This window comes from Betta splendens, chromosome 8 (genome assembly GCF_900634795.4).
Source record: "Betta splendens chromosome 8, fBetSpl5.4, whole genome shotgun sequence".
NCBI classification, from domain to species: domain Eukaryota; kingdom Metazoa; phylum Chordata; class Actinopteri; order Anabantiformes; family Osphronemidae; genus Betta; species Betta splendens.
The window spans coordinates 3,724,001-3,740,404 of record NC_040888.2 but is presented as its reverse complement, the minus strand read 5'-3'; the positions used below and the strand labels follow the sequence as shown (position 1 = coordinate 3,740,404).

The 16,404-nt window shown below is 47.6% G+C and overlaps 1 protein-coding gene across 3 annotated transcripts in view; it reads left to right on the top strand.

The window, feature by feature from the left end:
* Positions 1–16,404, top strand: part of LOC114860081 (protein phosphatase 1 regulatory subunit 29) — a 40,059-nt gene that overhangs the window by 10,211 nt on the left and 13,444 nt on the right. For 2 of the 3 annotated variants that reach the window (XM_029158365.3, XM_029158367.3), the window contains exon 2: positions 87–293. The gene's annotated coding sequence lies outside the window, so the exon portion shown is untranslated. Of the gene's footprint in view, positions 1–86; positions 294–13,826; positions 14,013–16,404 lie in introns of all 3 variants that reach the window. The other variant, XM_055510850.1, reaches the window with a different exon arrangement.

Below are 16,404 nucleotides of genomic sequence, written 5' to 3'. Positions count from 1 at the left end.
GTTGCATCTTTAATTATACAAAATGTAAAACCGAGCCGAGCTGGACGTTTACTATAATCTCTGTATTTCCCCGACTTCTGTTTCAGGCCCAGCTTTGTCTCCTGGGGACGACTGTGGACCACGAGGAAGAAAACAGTTTCTCTTGTTGTGCAACATCATCCATCTTCCGACCGTGGAAGCGCCTTCGCCTCACCGCAAAATCTTCATAGAGGTTCACGGCGAGAAAAGAAGCAAGGAGCGTTTTGTGTCTTGAGGAGTGGAAGGAAACAAGCGGAGCAAAGTAGAGGAAGCAGGTAAGAAAAGTCATTTGTGTGTGTGTGTGTGTGTGTGTGTGTGTGTGTGTGTGTGTGTGTGTGTGTGTGTGTGTGTGTGTGTGTGCGTGCGTGCGTGCGTGCGTGCGTGCGTGCGTGCGTGCGTGCGTGTGTGTGTGTGCGTGTGTGTGTGTGTGTATGTGTGGTGTACTGTACTGCAGCACAGGGAAGGTCTTCATCACATACAGTGTCACACGCTGTTGAAAGCACTAGTTAGTGTCTTCACAGGCAGATATTATACCATCCTCCCAGCGCTTATTGTACGCATTTCAACTAGCAACACTGTCATTAGCGCTAGCAGCACTTCACTTAGCACATGTATTGTACTCTGCCTGCCTGCGCATATGTGGAGCGTGGTGCGCGTGTCAAGCTCAGATAAAGTAAAAGAAGTAATTGTTGTAATTATTTCTTCTTCTCCTCCCGCCCACCACGCTCACATTGGGGGAAGTCTTGCAGCTGTAAGAGCAGTGTAACGCGGAGTCAAAGCAAATCGCTTTATCCATTTTTTTCCCCACTCTATTAAGATTTAACGTTGATCACATGCCATTATGCTAATTATCATAGTCATGAGGAGACGCAGTGGTCGTGATGTGATGGAGATTATATGTATAATCGCTTCTGAAAGGAATCGAATGGGAACAATGCGCACAAACCGCGGCTTATTAGCATTTTGAGCACGAACGCTTAAAACAAGCATCAACGAGGCAATAAATAAACCCGGCGCAGCACAGATTGTATGGACAGTTACTGAATCCTCAAAGGCACGACTGGAAACACAGAAATAGGACAGCACTCCACTTGGATTGTTTATTTATGCGCTGCACAGATGTTTTGGGCAGCGACTCCCATTTAACATGCAAGTCACCGCGCCTGACAAAGTAAAACTCACTGCAACAATATACAGTGTTTCATATTTCACAGCATCATATTAAATACTGTAAACATGTCAGAATGTATTTCGTCCCGGTGCAATAGCACCCACAGCAGAGTCCAAGTCTTACATGATGTCTCGCGTTTCCGTGGCCTCCTCTGCACATTAAACGCTGTAATTATATGGAAATCAGTTTTGCACCCTGAACACTGAAAAGAAATTATTCATGCCGTGTCTGCGTTTGAACTTTCTCGTACTTTTTCAAAACAAAACACTGCTCAGATCAGTTTCACAAGCGCAGCGGTTCAAAATACAATCACCGGATTAAGATAAAAATAGAAACCGACTGTTTAACGTGCGCCTGCTGCTCATTCGCACTCAGCAGATACAATGTAGGACAAATAAAGTGGAAACTTTTATATATTACTTATTTCTCATTCATTTAGACTTTTATTGGCAGGTGGAAACGCTTGAATATAACTTCAAGCGGAGCCCTGGCCAGAACATCTATCGTCACTGGCTCTCAGACAGAAAAAAGGCCACAGTCGACGCGATAACAAAGACAAACGCAGCCCTGAACCTGGCTCAGACGCAGGAGCTAACAAACATGGCAGCTTCTCCCCTGCAGGGTTTCCTGGCAAGTCGACGCACAATAACACGCTGGGAAGATGAATATTAGCTGCAAATATGTCTGTGTCCTTATCGTGACCGCGAGAGAGTTAAGAACTCCGATCAGGGAGGCGCTGAGCGGTGCAGCCAGAGTTCCCCTGGTGTCATAAAATGAGGACATAGAGGTCCAATCAGAACAGCTTCTGAGGATTTGGCTAATTTTTTTACTTTTTCTACCGTGTCTTTTTTTAAATGTAAAACCCTTCGTTTCATTCACAGATTTTGTGTTCGCGTCGCACACTCGTCTCCGTGGTGTCCTTAAATGCACCACCACTCAAAAATATTTTTTAATTGAGCATGTATCGTACAAAATAAATGGGTGATCTGATTATGCGGTTGGTTCCTTTAATCAGCTCTGCTCTCACCCTGTGAAACGTGACGTGTCCAGTGATGTGATGTCTACTGTATATGAATAAATCTTTCGTCCTTTTGTGTTCGAAGCATTTTGCTTAAAGGGACTTTCAGACCAATTTAGCAAACCTCTCCTTGGGCTCGGAGGATTAGTCATTTCAGATCACTTTGGTCCAGTCAGGTACAGGAGCAGAACGTCCTTAAGGGGTCCCTGCAGGGCTTCTTCAGTCTGACAGCGGAGCTAATAAAGCTTCACGAAGCATTTTTACAATAGCATATGACTCAGAAATCCACAGCACCGTGTGGAAGTTCACTCTCCCAGAGCTTTCCTGACCGACTCTAAATGCAACGCGGATTCGTGATTGGGACCGAAAGACTCTCAGGCAGAATAGAAATGGATCCAATGAAGTTTAATGCCCGACTCCTGTTTTTATTAGAGACGGGGAAAAAAAGAAAGGAATCGGTGGAAAACTTTCCTGGAGCTGTTGATTCCCATTACTGCTGAGCTGCTTCACTTTTAATTCCCCTCCCCGGGTTTGTAGCGTTATGTCGCCTAATGTGTTATTCTTGCGCGGCGCTCGCGTGCGGCCGCTTCGAGGAACGCGCTGAGCCGTTCCTGGAATACCGCAGCCTTTCAACTGCACGTGTCAGATGTTTTATGTAGCGCCGGCCCACGGAGAGATGTGCCCGTTTTCCATCGGGCGACGCTGGGAGTTGGGGAGGGTTCGGAGGCATCGAGGCTCCGGAGTCGTTCCGAGTTCTTCCTCTCCAGCGCGTCGTTAGCGTTAGCAGATGCCGCATGCATGCAGATGTTCCAACCCTGCAGTTTTACTGCATGACCCTGTTGCACCGGGACACGCTTGATCCTATTAGAGCTTTCCAATGCATGTGGGTGCAGGGTTCTGTTAATGGACGTGTACAGTGTTTACGATGGCAGCAGCCGTTAAAGGGACGGTACATGCAGCTCCGGAACTGTTGTGGGCTCAAGGGCAACCGTGCAGACTCTGCTCGGAGATAAGTGCATTTGAGCCGAGGCCGAGGGTTTGACTCCCGCTCAAGCGCTCGCGCTGTGTTCCGGCACCCGGCCTCCCCCGCGCCTCTCGAAGGGGGAGACGACGGCCCAGAACAGGTACCCCAACCATGACCCTAACCCGGCGCTGCGTCTCAGCATCGCGGACGCTTTAGCATTAGCAACGCTTCCATCGTGGGCCACAGCCCCAGTGTCTGCTTACATTCCGATCCACCCCATTTAACCATCAGTCTAGCAAATCCTGCTTTAATTATGAGCTGTGCCTCCTCCTCCCCCAAACTCAATCAGAACAAATAAAAGAGCCTTTTCAGCTATAATGGGATTATCGATCGGGTGGCAGCCTTGAACTGAGACTTTGTGTATGTTTGTGTCTGGGCTCGTGTGTGTGTCTGTGGCAGCTAAGCTCCGTGTTTGTGTGTTTTTGTGCCAGGCTGCAGCAGTCTAGAAGTGATAAATAGAAAGACACTGACTGTGTGCGTGCGTGTGTGAGAGTGTATGTGTCAGCATTGTCTGGAGTCCTGTCTGTCTGTGTGTGGGTGCTCCGAGGGAAAGAAGCATTAAATTACCTCACAGTTCGACTCTCATCAAGTGTGTGACATGTTTTACTGATGAGGTCTGAGCTTATTTTGGCTCATATGCACCAAAACTTTCATTACATTACTTTAAAGCTGCTTCGTTGGCCGTCGCTGACTTGGATTAGCCGACTGCTAAACGTTAGCTTCACATAAGGATAGCTTCCGTAATGCTGTGATGCTGTCGCCTGTTTATTCAGTTTTGCGTCTTCTTCTTTGTGATGAGAACAGTTTCATCGCACCCGGCAGTTCAGCGCTTATTCCCATCTGATCATCACAACTCCATCTTACATTCAGAATTGGTTGTGCGTTTCTGTGCGCGTCGTTGCTTAAGCTAACGCTGTCGCTAAGTGTGGGTTTTAAATCCAGCTCAGAGGCTGTTGCACGTCTCGCTGTCGTCTCCTGCTCTTTAAATGTTACGCATTTTGTATTCAACGTGAAACATGGCCTCCGTGTCCCCTGGGCCTTCGCTCAGTTTACACGCGCGGGACTCGGCCGTAATTAAAAGTCAACAGTAAGGGTGCGTCGGGGCCGCGATGAAGAGCTCCCGCTCGTCCTCCCCGGCGTCGGCAACTTCACCCGTGGCATCAAAACAGCGACTGTGTCTCCGGGCTCCTTTCATCACTGCTCTGTCTCACTATTCTACTTTTCTGCCCTGCCCCTCCCTTTGGGGTAGAACAGTAATCCTGCTCACATTAGGTTACATCACCCGCCCTTTAAAAACAGTATTTACACTCGCGGCTGCGGCGCCAACATGGCTGCAATTCTGAGATCGGGGGAACAAAAAGACGAAGCCTATTGACACGTTGTTTATCTGCAGCCGAGGCCGATTCGCTCTGCTCTGCCTCTCGTATTTATAGATGTTTCTGTGCTATTTCACCCTGCAACACGTCGGCGCTTGCATGGATGCGTCCCGAATCGCCGAGCAGACGGTGCACACAGATGCATGCACACGCAGACATGCCCAGTGAAACAGAGGCTAACGTATGCAGGCGCGCGCGCTGCTAAACGCCCGAGTGAAACGCTCAGAAGAAGAGCAGCCGAGTCCTGAAGCCGGGGACGGACTGGAAGCAGGGCCCGGCTAGACCCGGTGCCCACAGCCATAAAGTCAGCCTTTTAACGTTACCTATTCTGGCACCAAGCATCCTCCCTGGCGCCATCTTTTCACTCTTTGAAGTGTTAATCCACTCGCCAGGTCTGTTGGCTAATGAAGCCGCAGCCTTGAAGCGATTATCAGTGACTTGTGTGCGTAAGAGACTCAGCGATGGACACAGAACTCCAGCAAAAGTGGATTCACAACAGCATATATGAATATTTATGAATGTTATTGTTACTGTTACAGACAGATAAGGTTAAGACAACTGCATTATAGTGTATGTCTCCATGTACATGTATGCGTAAGCTTGTTTTCACTGCACCGGTTGCTGTAGTTGATACCAACTATTCAGCAGCATGTGCATATTTTGTCATTAGCGTTGCCTGAACGAACAAACTTGGAACTTAGGGACAAAAGACGGGACAAGATCATGTGCATTTGTCTGGGAGGAGAATGGAGGTTGCACGGGTCTGACACCCACATTATGGCTCTGCTGTCCACCAGATGAGGAGGACGACTCCTCGCCTGCCCAGGAAACTGGCACAACGTTCCTGCCTGCGTACTTTTTTATAATGTAATGCTGGAACTATGGATTTTCCTGAGAGAACCCTCGACAGTTTCTGATTGGATAATATGGTCCGCGTTGCGCTGGACCTCTAACATGAGAAAGCGCGGTTTAGTCACATAATTCCCCAAATGCACGACCGGCTAAGCAAGAGTGGGAGAACACAGGAAAAGAAGCTGTAGGAGAGACATCCCCCATATGCAGCGGGCCATACAGCGCCCGTTGCATAAGCTGACCTATCTAGTGTTGTAATCAGATCAGTATGCTCGCAAAAACCTAATCCAGAGGCCACTGCTAAACAACAGCAACTCGCAACAACGGCATAATGGCTGCCAGTCGCTGGTGGTGGGATAGAAAAGCAGCAGGTGATCAAAGGGAGGAGGCATCGCGCCGACCATCTTCCCCGGGGACTTTCATCCACACCTACTGTAGCTCGGGGTTTTTCTTTGAATGGCTTCCTTTTCATGGGCACATCCTACTCGCAGCAGGGAACAGTGCATGTGTATGTTGCGGTGGGTGTCTGCCATGTATAAATTATGGCTGCCGTGGAATTCCCGGCTCCGTGTAATCTCTAGTGTTCATTATTGCCACAGTGGGGGGTGGGGGGTTGTGGGGAGTCGGTGCGGCTGTCAAGGCCTCGTTCACCCTTAATCTGAGTGGCTTTGTAGCAGCGGTGGCGCAGTAGGTGCAGGTCCTGGACAGTCACCGAAGCCAAATGAATGCAGTCAGTCCTTCACTGGGACGCTCAGCTCTTTAAAGTAGAGTAATTAGGCCAAGCACCACGGCTCCTAACCAGCGTAATTAGCTTCTGTGCTTATAATGCTAATGATGAAGCCGTGTTTTGTTCTTCATTGTTGCCTGGCGCAGATGTTTTGCCTTAATTATGTTCGTTTTAAGGCAAACGATCATTAGATGTCAACAAAATGAGTAATTGGATGAAGTGAACTTAAATTGTATGGCGAGCTAAAGAAAGGTCTCTAATGAAGATGTCAGGGGTGCCTTTGTCTTATGTTATTATGGAAATCAACAGAGAGAAAAGATTTTACCTTCCACTATATGACACCTGACTCAGATGTAGGATTCCTGTTTCAACCCATTACTCAAATACATAGGATGTTTGATCATTTACCCATGATTCATTCTGCCTGTGTTTATGTTCACTAGACTCATTTTAATTTGCAATTGTCTCCGACTGTAAGTGAGCAACCTTGTCTCGTCCGTATCGGAGTTGACCCCTCCTTTCTATTCGTGGTTGAGTGACTGAAGTGGTGCAGAGACAGCGTTGCAGTGCGGGATTTGATTCTTTCTGTTTGGGGAGAAATTCCACTTGTGCGCTCTTCACGTCGTTTGCGAAAGCAGTGAGTCAAACTTTCATGAATTTAATTTTTTTTTATTCACTTTACCATCTACAGTTTCTAAGCACATCACCTACCGCAACTCAGTCAACAACTTCCCATAATTGTTTTTAGACGTTTTTGAAAACAAAATGCAACTTATTTGAGGACACAGAACTCCTTTGAGCTGATGAATGCCTGATCACGTTACGTCTGGGTATATTTACATAATCTTGAATAATACAAGATGCAGAACTGTTGTATTAGTAAACAAACAAGCAAATCATCTCGAAGCGACGGCGCTCGCAGGGAAGCTCGGAGCGGGACTGCGCTGCCTCATACTGATTCTGACTTCACAACGTGATTTATTTTGCTCTGTGCTCGTTTTCACGTCACTGCTGCTGCAACCTTCGGCTCAAATGCGCAAATGTACCAATAAAAAGTTTGAAAACGTAGTATTTTTAGAATAGTTGCAGAAACTTATTACTGGGCCGTAATGTATGTGTGCGTGTGTGTGTGTGTGTATTAATTGAAACCCTGTCACACACACACGCAGATGAAACTGGAGCACTAAAATGAGGAACGGCGTGTCGTCTGAGACCTAGCCCTGTGTTATTTTAAACCTGGGAAGCATGTCAGGGTTATACTATGTAGGTAGCCTAGAATGAGACTGACCTGTTAGCCCAAAGCTTAGTGAGCCCTCTTATGTGTATAAAGCCTCAAAAGTTGGACTCAAAGACAAACAAACTCCAAAAATTAGTCAACAAAGCAACAAAGACACCCACGAAAACCAGCCAAACATTGCGTAATGAAAATCTGTAATAAGTCTTTATTCACACGTTATTGATTCACAGCAGCCAACTCTTCAAAAACACATTATTCTAATTAGCCAAACTATAACTATCTGTTTCTTAGATGATGGGTGGAATAACTCTCAATCATCAAAGGCCACTTTCTGTCTGAGCACTGGTTTAAAAATACTTTACTACACGCAGCAGCTTCATCAAAGTCCCTAAAAGCCCAGAATGCAGTAGTTCTAAGTGTCATTTGGTTTAAGATGCAGCCATGCCTGTGCTAAATTTGTGAATTGCTGTTCTATTTATGTGGCTGACTTGGCTTGGAGAGCCGCGAATGTGGCAGCAGTGATCATTAACGTAGCAGCCGGCGCTGTATGAAGCCATTGTTATCACAAGCAACGCCATTGTTCCTCCAACTCGTCTGATTCTGTACGATCACAGGCCATATGCCGGTGCCTACACGCGTGCATCGCGAAGCGCTGCTCCGCGCCGTCGCCCACAGAGCGGAGCCGCGAGAGCGAGGAAACGGAGCCCGCGGGTGACGCGACGGATGCTCCCAGCATCACCTGGCTGTCAGGAGGGCGGGGGTCAAAGGTCGAGGCCGAGGCAGCGCAGAGCAGGGGAACTGATGCCACTCTAAAGCAGCCCAGGGGACAAGAAGGGTCGTAATGAGGCCTGATTTTGTTACTTGTCTCCCAGCGTCAAACTCAACAGCAGCTGTTTGCTTTCCCTCCTCCTCTCCTCTCGCCCTCTGTTTCCTCCAGCACTCCTCATCCTCCCTCCCATGTGCTGGTTGCTTCCTCCTTTCACTCTCATTTTCTCATACTTAACCTCCACATCAGTATTACCTTAGCCGTGCACAGACGCAGCACCTTGCATGCGCTCATTTCATTATTAATCTTCATTTACATGCTGTGTGGCCTCTGCTTGTCCCCCGTCGCTTCCACATATTCAAGGCTAATCAGGTAAAAACTCAAGAAAGTGAAACAGGGAGTCAAAATCTAAAGCTTGTTACAGCGACTTGCTTCTCAGAGCTGTCCCTTAAACTTTACAGTGTAAATCTGGGCTTGAAACCCTCTAAGCCTCAGCTTATGACGAGAGGTTTGATTGAACTTAGATCTCGTTACAACCTGCAACTTTCTGAGAGCTGCTATGATTGGCTTCTCTGCAGGCTTTGGTTTCCAGTTTTTCCTGCTCTTGCCTTTCATGGTTTTGTATTTGTAGCTTCTGAAGGATGACATTGCACAGGAGAAGAATTACAGCGTTGCATAAAAAGACTGGGATCATGTGGGGGATTCTATACTGTTTTGCTTTAGTTCGCTTCAGGAGTCCGGTTCAGAGACAAGCATCTGCGGCTGGGAATGAATCACAGAAAGCTGAAGGATGGAGCAATTAGCAGGGAGCAGGATTAATAGTGGGTGTCGTGGAAGGGCCCAGGTTTGGTGCAACCAAGGGAAAGGAGACAGAAATGTGTTTTACTGCAGACGAGACGTTCAGGAAGCGGCCACATTAAAGTGAATGATAATACAACAAGGCCAATACTGTACCTCACTGAACGGTATGCGTCATGAATATGCAGAATAGACCGCAGCATTAAACATGCACACAACTCAAAACCAATCAATACTTCTATTTTTACTGCTTCCACTGCATCGTGTATTTACAGTGAGGGCCACTGGAAGAGCGATGAAACATAAACACGTGGCGATGATGATGATTCATAAATGTTGGATGTGTCGATTTGCCTCAATCTGTTGAGTCACGCGTGAGGACATTTTATAAAACTGTAGTCAAACAAACTGAACGCTAGACTTAAAAGCGAAAAGACTGTATATGTACTGATAAGAGGCATGGATGTGACGTACTGCAAAGTATGAGAAGTCGCTATAATAAGAAATCAAGTTATTTATAAAACCCCAAATTTGCCTCAAGGAGCTTTACAATCAAAAAGTTTAGGCTTTAACGAGTCCCGCAGGAGGACGCGGGATGTGACAGCAGCGGGAGGAGACGACGCGAAATGAGGAAAAACAGACGCGACGAGGGCTTGATTAATTTCACTGAGAAAGATCAGATGTCACAGGTGAGCGACGAGCGGAGGTGCGTCTCAGAGCGCGGAGCCCATTAGAGCTCTTAGCGAACGGGCCGCGGCGGCAGCGCCGCGTCAGCTTTAATTGCTGTCGGCGAGGAGCAGGAGCTTCCGCTCGTAATTGGCGTAACTAGACAGTTGTGCGGCTCAAACGGGCGCGCGCCCGTCTAATAACGCGCGGCTTGTGCCGCGGCGGCGCGTGGAGCCACGGTTTAACCCTTTGTTGAGCTGCTGGTGGTCGTCGAGGTGTCCGTCCATTTTAAAGTGTAAATCAGAAAACTGGTGGCTCTCGTCACGAGGACGCACGTGCAGCACCGCTGGGCGCTCCCCGGGGGGGCGGGCGACAGGCTGTGCGTCCGCTGATGCACGCGCTCGGGCGCATCCGACCCTGGGCCCGATCCAGCGACCTTCCGGGTTTCGGAGCGGCGCTCCACGAACCTCGCCGTTCCAGGAAACGCTAATTGGAGGCGGTGGCAGCGTTAAAACTCCCGGCGTGCGATCACACTCTTCGCGGCGGGGAGCGGTGCTTCGGGGGCACGAGGGGAGACAGCGGGGGGGGGGCGTCTGCGAGAGACAGGCGACACCGGGGAACCGAGGAGAGAGCTGTGACGCTAAACGCTTCCTGACTCGCGTGTACTTTACTTCCACGTACTGACGCTGATTAATCTGTATGTTTATGATCCGTTAGAACGGGAGGGAGCGCTGAGTCAGCAAAGCATCAGAGTTACGGAACAACCAGCGTCTCTGCTGCTTCACTAGTTTCACTATAAGACACATAGGAATTATGCTGTGGATATTTCGTTATTTCGTCCGTTATTTCCGTGGATGCGTTTGACTTCGGCTGTGGCCGCAGCCGCTCCTGTCGTGATCCACCTCATATTGGCAGCACAAGTCCAGCAATTAGTCTTTGTTAGGCGCAATTAGCCGGCTCCGCCATCGACCTGGAAGCTCTCTGTCCGCGTCTTTTCACAGATCTATCGCACTCGCCACCTGTTGGAATGTTAATTAGCCGTTTCTTGCATTTGTTTTGGGCTGTACGTTCTTTTTGATTCCTCTGTCCTGGTTTCCTCTCTGTGTTGTTCTCTGTGTTTGTTTTCTCTAATTACGTCTTTCTTAATTTTCCCCCTCCTCCATTTTGTTTTCTGGTTGTAATAAAAGAAGGATTTGTTTCATGACCCAAGATGAGAAAGTTCTTTCGCACAGTGTATTTCTCACACACTCTTTCTGTCTTTCACGTTCTCTCTCTCTCTCTCTCTCTCTCACACACACACACACACACACACACACACACACACACACACACACACACACACACACACACACACACACACACGATTTATCAGTCAGGAAAGTGTCATAACACGCTCTGTCGCAACTTGTCTCATCTGTGGCATCACGTCTCTCCTCGCTTCCTACAGTATCTCCCAGTTTTCTTTCCTTTTCGACTGCATACCTGTAAATAACCTGTGTTTTTATGTCTCACGCTCTTCCTTCACACTAATATAATTACATACCAGAGCACAGCGGTTAAGGATGTGAGGTCACGTTGATATTGAGCCACTTAGAATCTATTATTGGTGATGTTGGGTGTAATTAATATTTATGTCCGTGTTGCATTAGATGATGGCTGATGTGTTCTGTCACACATATAACGTTCATTTACTGTAGAAGGTCGAGACCTTCTTTTATCACTATTATACTGTGTAACAATATAAGAAGGTGTTTTTCCGTCTAGTGTGATGATGACAGTAATCTGTGGGTCACTGTGACACAAAAAACACAATTAGACAAGGACAGCGAATGTCTCGCTCCGTGCTATTTACATGGTTGTGTAATTTCTTCATCACCTCCTCTCCTTTTCCCGTTCTCCTCTCCTCCTTCCCTCTGCCTCTCCATCTCCTCTCCTCTCGCCGCCAGCCAGGCACTGCCCTAGTTTAGCACCGCAGAAGGTTTGTTAGCGTCGCCCCCAACAAGACAATAACTATGTCGACGCGCACGAGGAGGCTCGGAGTCGGCGTCTCCGTCTGAGCGGCGCAGATGCAGATGCAGATGCAGATGCAGATGCAGATGCAGATGCAGATGCTGGGAACACGCGCGTGCTCACCCACACGCTCGTCTCCTGCTTCGCTGCACGGCTGCCAATTTAATCTGTACAACATTTAGCTGTGAGGGACGCGCATCTGCTGCCTGTTACTGTACTACTGTACGTTTGCATTAGGACGATAGAAGTACAAACCATTTGTTTTGCTCCATACAAAAATATGGTACATTATATTAGGCTGATTGTCCAATCAGCAAATCATCGGAGCAAATTGTCTATTTTGTAACAAAGTGAAACGTGAAACTAATCAGAGAAAAACAAGTCATTTCCACTCATCGTCTTATTTAACAGGACAAAAATGTATTTCCTGCTGAGAAATAACCTTTAAAAAATAATTTCAAAATGATAAAAGGTTTTGCACGCATTTCTATTTTTATTTATTAATTAACACACACGCACACGCACGCACACACACACACACACACACACACACACACACACACACACACACACACACACACACACACACACACACACACACACAAATCTCAAATCACGTGTGACTGGATTTTCTGAACATGAGCTAAATTTAAGTGTTTCTGTTTCTGCCACGTGAGGAGCCGACCATCAGACACTTTCTGCCATCTCCACTATTATTATTAAGCGTGACTCATGGCCTGGATTCACAGCTGACTCATACTGTAGTTAATAAATTGAATCAATATGCACCGAGTCGCAGCGGCTACTAAATGACTAAATGTAAAAGTGCCTTTTCTCCACTCAAACCTAGTCCCTTTACTTCAGCACTGTCATTACTGAGTTATGTTAAACCTACTAGTTATGTGTTTGGAGCGTTAGCACGATATTCAGCTGATTGGCTCTAGAAATAGAAGCGCTGATGAAGTGGAGGCGTTAGAGAAGGGGGCGGTTCGCTTCCGTCAAATCAAAACAGAGAGCGTTTTATTTGATTACAGAACTGTCGCGAGTGGTGAGAAATAGGCAGAGTTTAGTCCCCGTGGTGCAGAACTGAATATTTGATGGAGAAAGGAAGAAAGCAGGCTGCCTTGTGTTCTCAGCGCCCCGGAGCGAGCCCGAGGTCTCGTAGTAGTTGTATCCCATGCAGCGACCTGCAGCACCGGCTCCGCTCCACGCTTTGTATTCAGCGGGAGCTCGCTCGCTATGGTATTGAAAATTAATAATTTAGAAAAAGCAGCTAAGTAATACAGAGGCTTCTTAAAATTACAGCGGATTGCAGCTGCTCCCCGAAGTAATACGGGGAAAGAATGGTGCAAATCACTGGAAGGAGAAGAGGCGCGTTGGGTCACACGCTGATACAGTGACACATGGCTGCAGCTCAGCGGTCCAAATCTTTCCTCTATGTGTGTCTTTCAGCTCATGCTTCAAGTTTTAACCCTTTCTAGTCCGTGTGGACGCGTTTAATGGAGGACCTCCTGCAGATTTGTGTGTGACAAACAGAAAGACCCGCCCTGAATGCAAGAATCGTCCATTAGCTGCTTGTCCTGTAAGCGTTGGTGGCGACATGCAGTAACTGTATGTGACTGAAGCTCATATGAATCGTTGGCAGCACATTTGCATTTTATATAATCTTTGTTTTTTTTAATTGGTGCCAGGAATTGCTGCATGAAGTCGCTGGTTATGAAGATCCACTCATTGGTTTAGGACTCAATCAGGTGTTTTGCAGCTAAGAAACCGATGCGTGATCAACACTGACACTTTCAGCCTACGTGGAATATTTTGCTTAAGTGACCACCTCGAACCAATATACAAATTTTGAGAGCAGCGATTTTCCAATATTCAACTCTGGCAGCGCTGGCACCGCTCCCCCCCACGCTCCCCCGCTCACCTTGTTAGCGTGTCGCTTCGGGCTTGCCAATGGAATTCCTCAACATTATGAAATGCAATTAGGCGGAATATTCATGACTCACACAGAAACAGTCAGCGCTGCACGTTGCTCCCCCAAGTGGGTTTGTAGGTCTGCCTTCATGGAAAGGCACACACACACACACACACACACACACACACACACACACACACACACACACACAGCACAACACAACAAGCTTTGTTGGGTTTTTTTTCTAGACTCTCTTTACCCTGGAACGACCTGCCATCCATGAGTCCATGAGTCCATGGACCAGGACCTGGACCACGACCTGGACCAGGACCTGGACCGGGGGGAGGGCGGGTCTAAGCGTCCGCTGGATCCCTTTCAGCCGCCCACAAATCACCGCTTAACAGTAATGAACGCGGCTGTGAAGGCGCCGTTTTGTGAGCGCAGCAGTTTGCCGCCGTACGTCGCTGCTGATTCATCACCTGCAGCGCCGTCCCTCTTTATCCTCACTCACATCCCCTGGATTCTCTGAATCTGCCTCCTTCTCACACGCCGGGCCTCCGGCTTATTATCCTTCTCCATTTAATCACACCCCTAATCCATCGGTTCTGTGGTGCTTGTGCTCCGCGTAAGGCTCTCATTCGTTCTGTCCCTCTGTTTCCCTTTCAACAAAGCTTCTCCATCTTTATACAGTATCTCTGCCTGGCGTCCGTGTATCAGCTTCCTCCCCCTGCGCCGTCTCCATGTTTTATGCATCATCGGTTCCCATGCTCCTCTGTGATCAAGTTGTGATTGCACTTTTGCGCCTCCGGCACTGATTCATTGTTGCTATGACAGCAGTGGTGCAAGTGGGTAGGTCGAAGGATAACACAGTACAACATACAGTACAGTGCTCTGATTGCATCGTCCTTTAACCCAGAGCTCGACTTGTGGTCTGATATGTGTCGGACAATTCAGGTCTTAAACCTACGAACACGTGTGGAGGAGGCGTGAAATGCTCGTAATGACACTTTATTTGCTTGTCAAAGTTGACGTCAGCGAACGTGAATCCAACCTGTGGGACTTTCTAGCCAGAGGGAAATCAATGGACTCAACATCCCACAGGCGTCAAATATAAGAATTGTTTAAATGAAATCAGCGGTTTTGTGTCACCAGAGACGTGTAAAACAGCATTAATGACAGGGTTTTATTAGCGACGCAGTGCGTACTGTCAGAGTTTAATGCATCATTTGCATAAACCCACCATCAACATAAGAATAAGAGAAATTACACAGCTAATGAAACTGATGAAGAGACATTGGGGATAATTATTTTAGATCTAAACGAGTTTTCAGCCCTTCTGACTTTGCTGTCTTGACTCGTACGTACATTTTTCTCCTCTTCTGCCCCAGAACCAGGTTTCCTCCCCTGTCTTTGTGGTGTTATTGCCCAGGCTGCAATCTCTGACATTTGGCTGACCTCAATCACTGAGTCATCCGCGCTGCCCTTTGTAGATCACATCCTCCAGTTTGTGTTTTCCTTTGGCCCAGTGTGGCCTAAGCTCAAGCTCCTGCTCCTCCCGGCTGCTATTCCCTAAATCCTAAATCCTCCCCCCGCTGTACTTACTTCCACACGGCTGCTGTAACGGCTCTTGAGTGTCAAGAGTCCGGCTCCAACCTCAGCTCCATGGAGCTCTGCTGGAATCTGCTGCTCTCCAGTACCCGACTGAGCACCCAGTCATTTGGGAGATGATAGCTGTGATGGTGGTCGGTGGAGGTGCTCGGCTCCGTTTAGCCTGGAGGCCGCTCGTCGCTCACGCCTCACCGCTTCCTCCTCCTGCGAGGCGTCCGGGAAATGGATACGATGTCACGCGCGGGTGACGGCGGCGTTTCGCCACAGATACGCGGCGAAGGTCGCGGAGGAGAGAACAAAAGGAGAGATGCATGGAAAAAGAAGGGAAAAGTTAAATATGCTCTCAAGGCATACATGACGATGAAGCATGAATTATAGATCAAACCCTAGAGAGGTAGTTAGAACGCTCTTCCCCCAACGACTGCTTTCACTCCTTTAAACCTCCAGTCTGTCTCTCTGCCTGTGCTGCTATCTCACACTCGAAGGTCGGGCATTTTGCATCCTGGATCACCCTCATATTAATAATAATAATAATATTAATATCCTACAATCATTTTTATCTCCATTTTTTTCCTGCTGCTGTAAAAATGAAGAAATCAGAAGCAGCACCTCATCAGCTCTGTCCCAACTGTCTCTCCCACTGCTCTTTTCTTTCCTCTTTCTCACTTATTTATAACTTTCTGCCTGTGGGACAAGCCGCTTCTCTCATAGAGGTACAGTACAGTACTGTAATACGATATATGTAAAAGAGCATATATGAAGTTGCATAAGACAAATATGGGACTTTAGACCCTGTCAAGTGTGAACAAACCCTTTGCTCAATAGCGCTTAACAAATTAGTAGCACTGCTTTTAAAATTTTCTCTTACGGCCACTAAGAAATCATGTGTTCCCTTCGCACACACACACACACACACACACACACACACACACACACACACACACACACACACACACACACACACACACACACACACACACACACACACACACACATACACACACACACACACACACACACACACTGACTGCTCTCAGAGGAGCCTCATCTGTCTGTAGCTGTGTTTGTCTCTTCTCAAAACCCTGTGTGAAGTGGAGAGGAAAGAATGTTTTGCTCAGAGCCTCAACCTCTTCACATTTCAATGCACTCCAGGGAACCGGTCTGGACAAGAGGGAAATAAAACAGACAGAGCGGAGTGATGGAGGGAACGCGATGCAG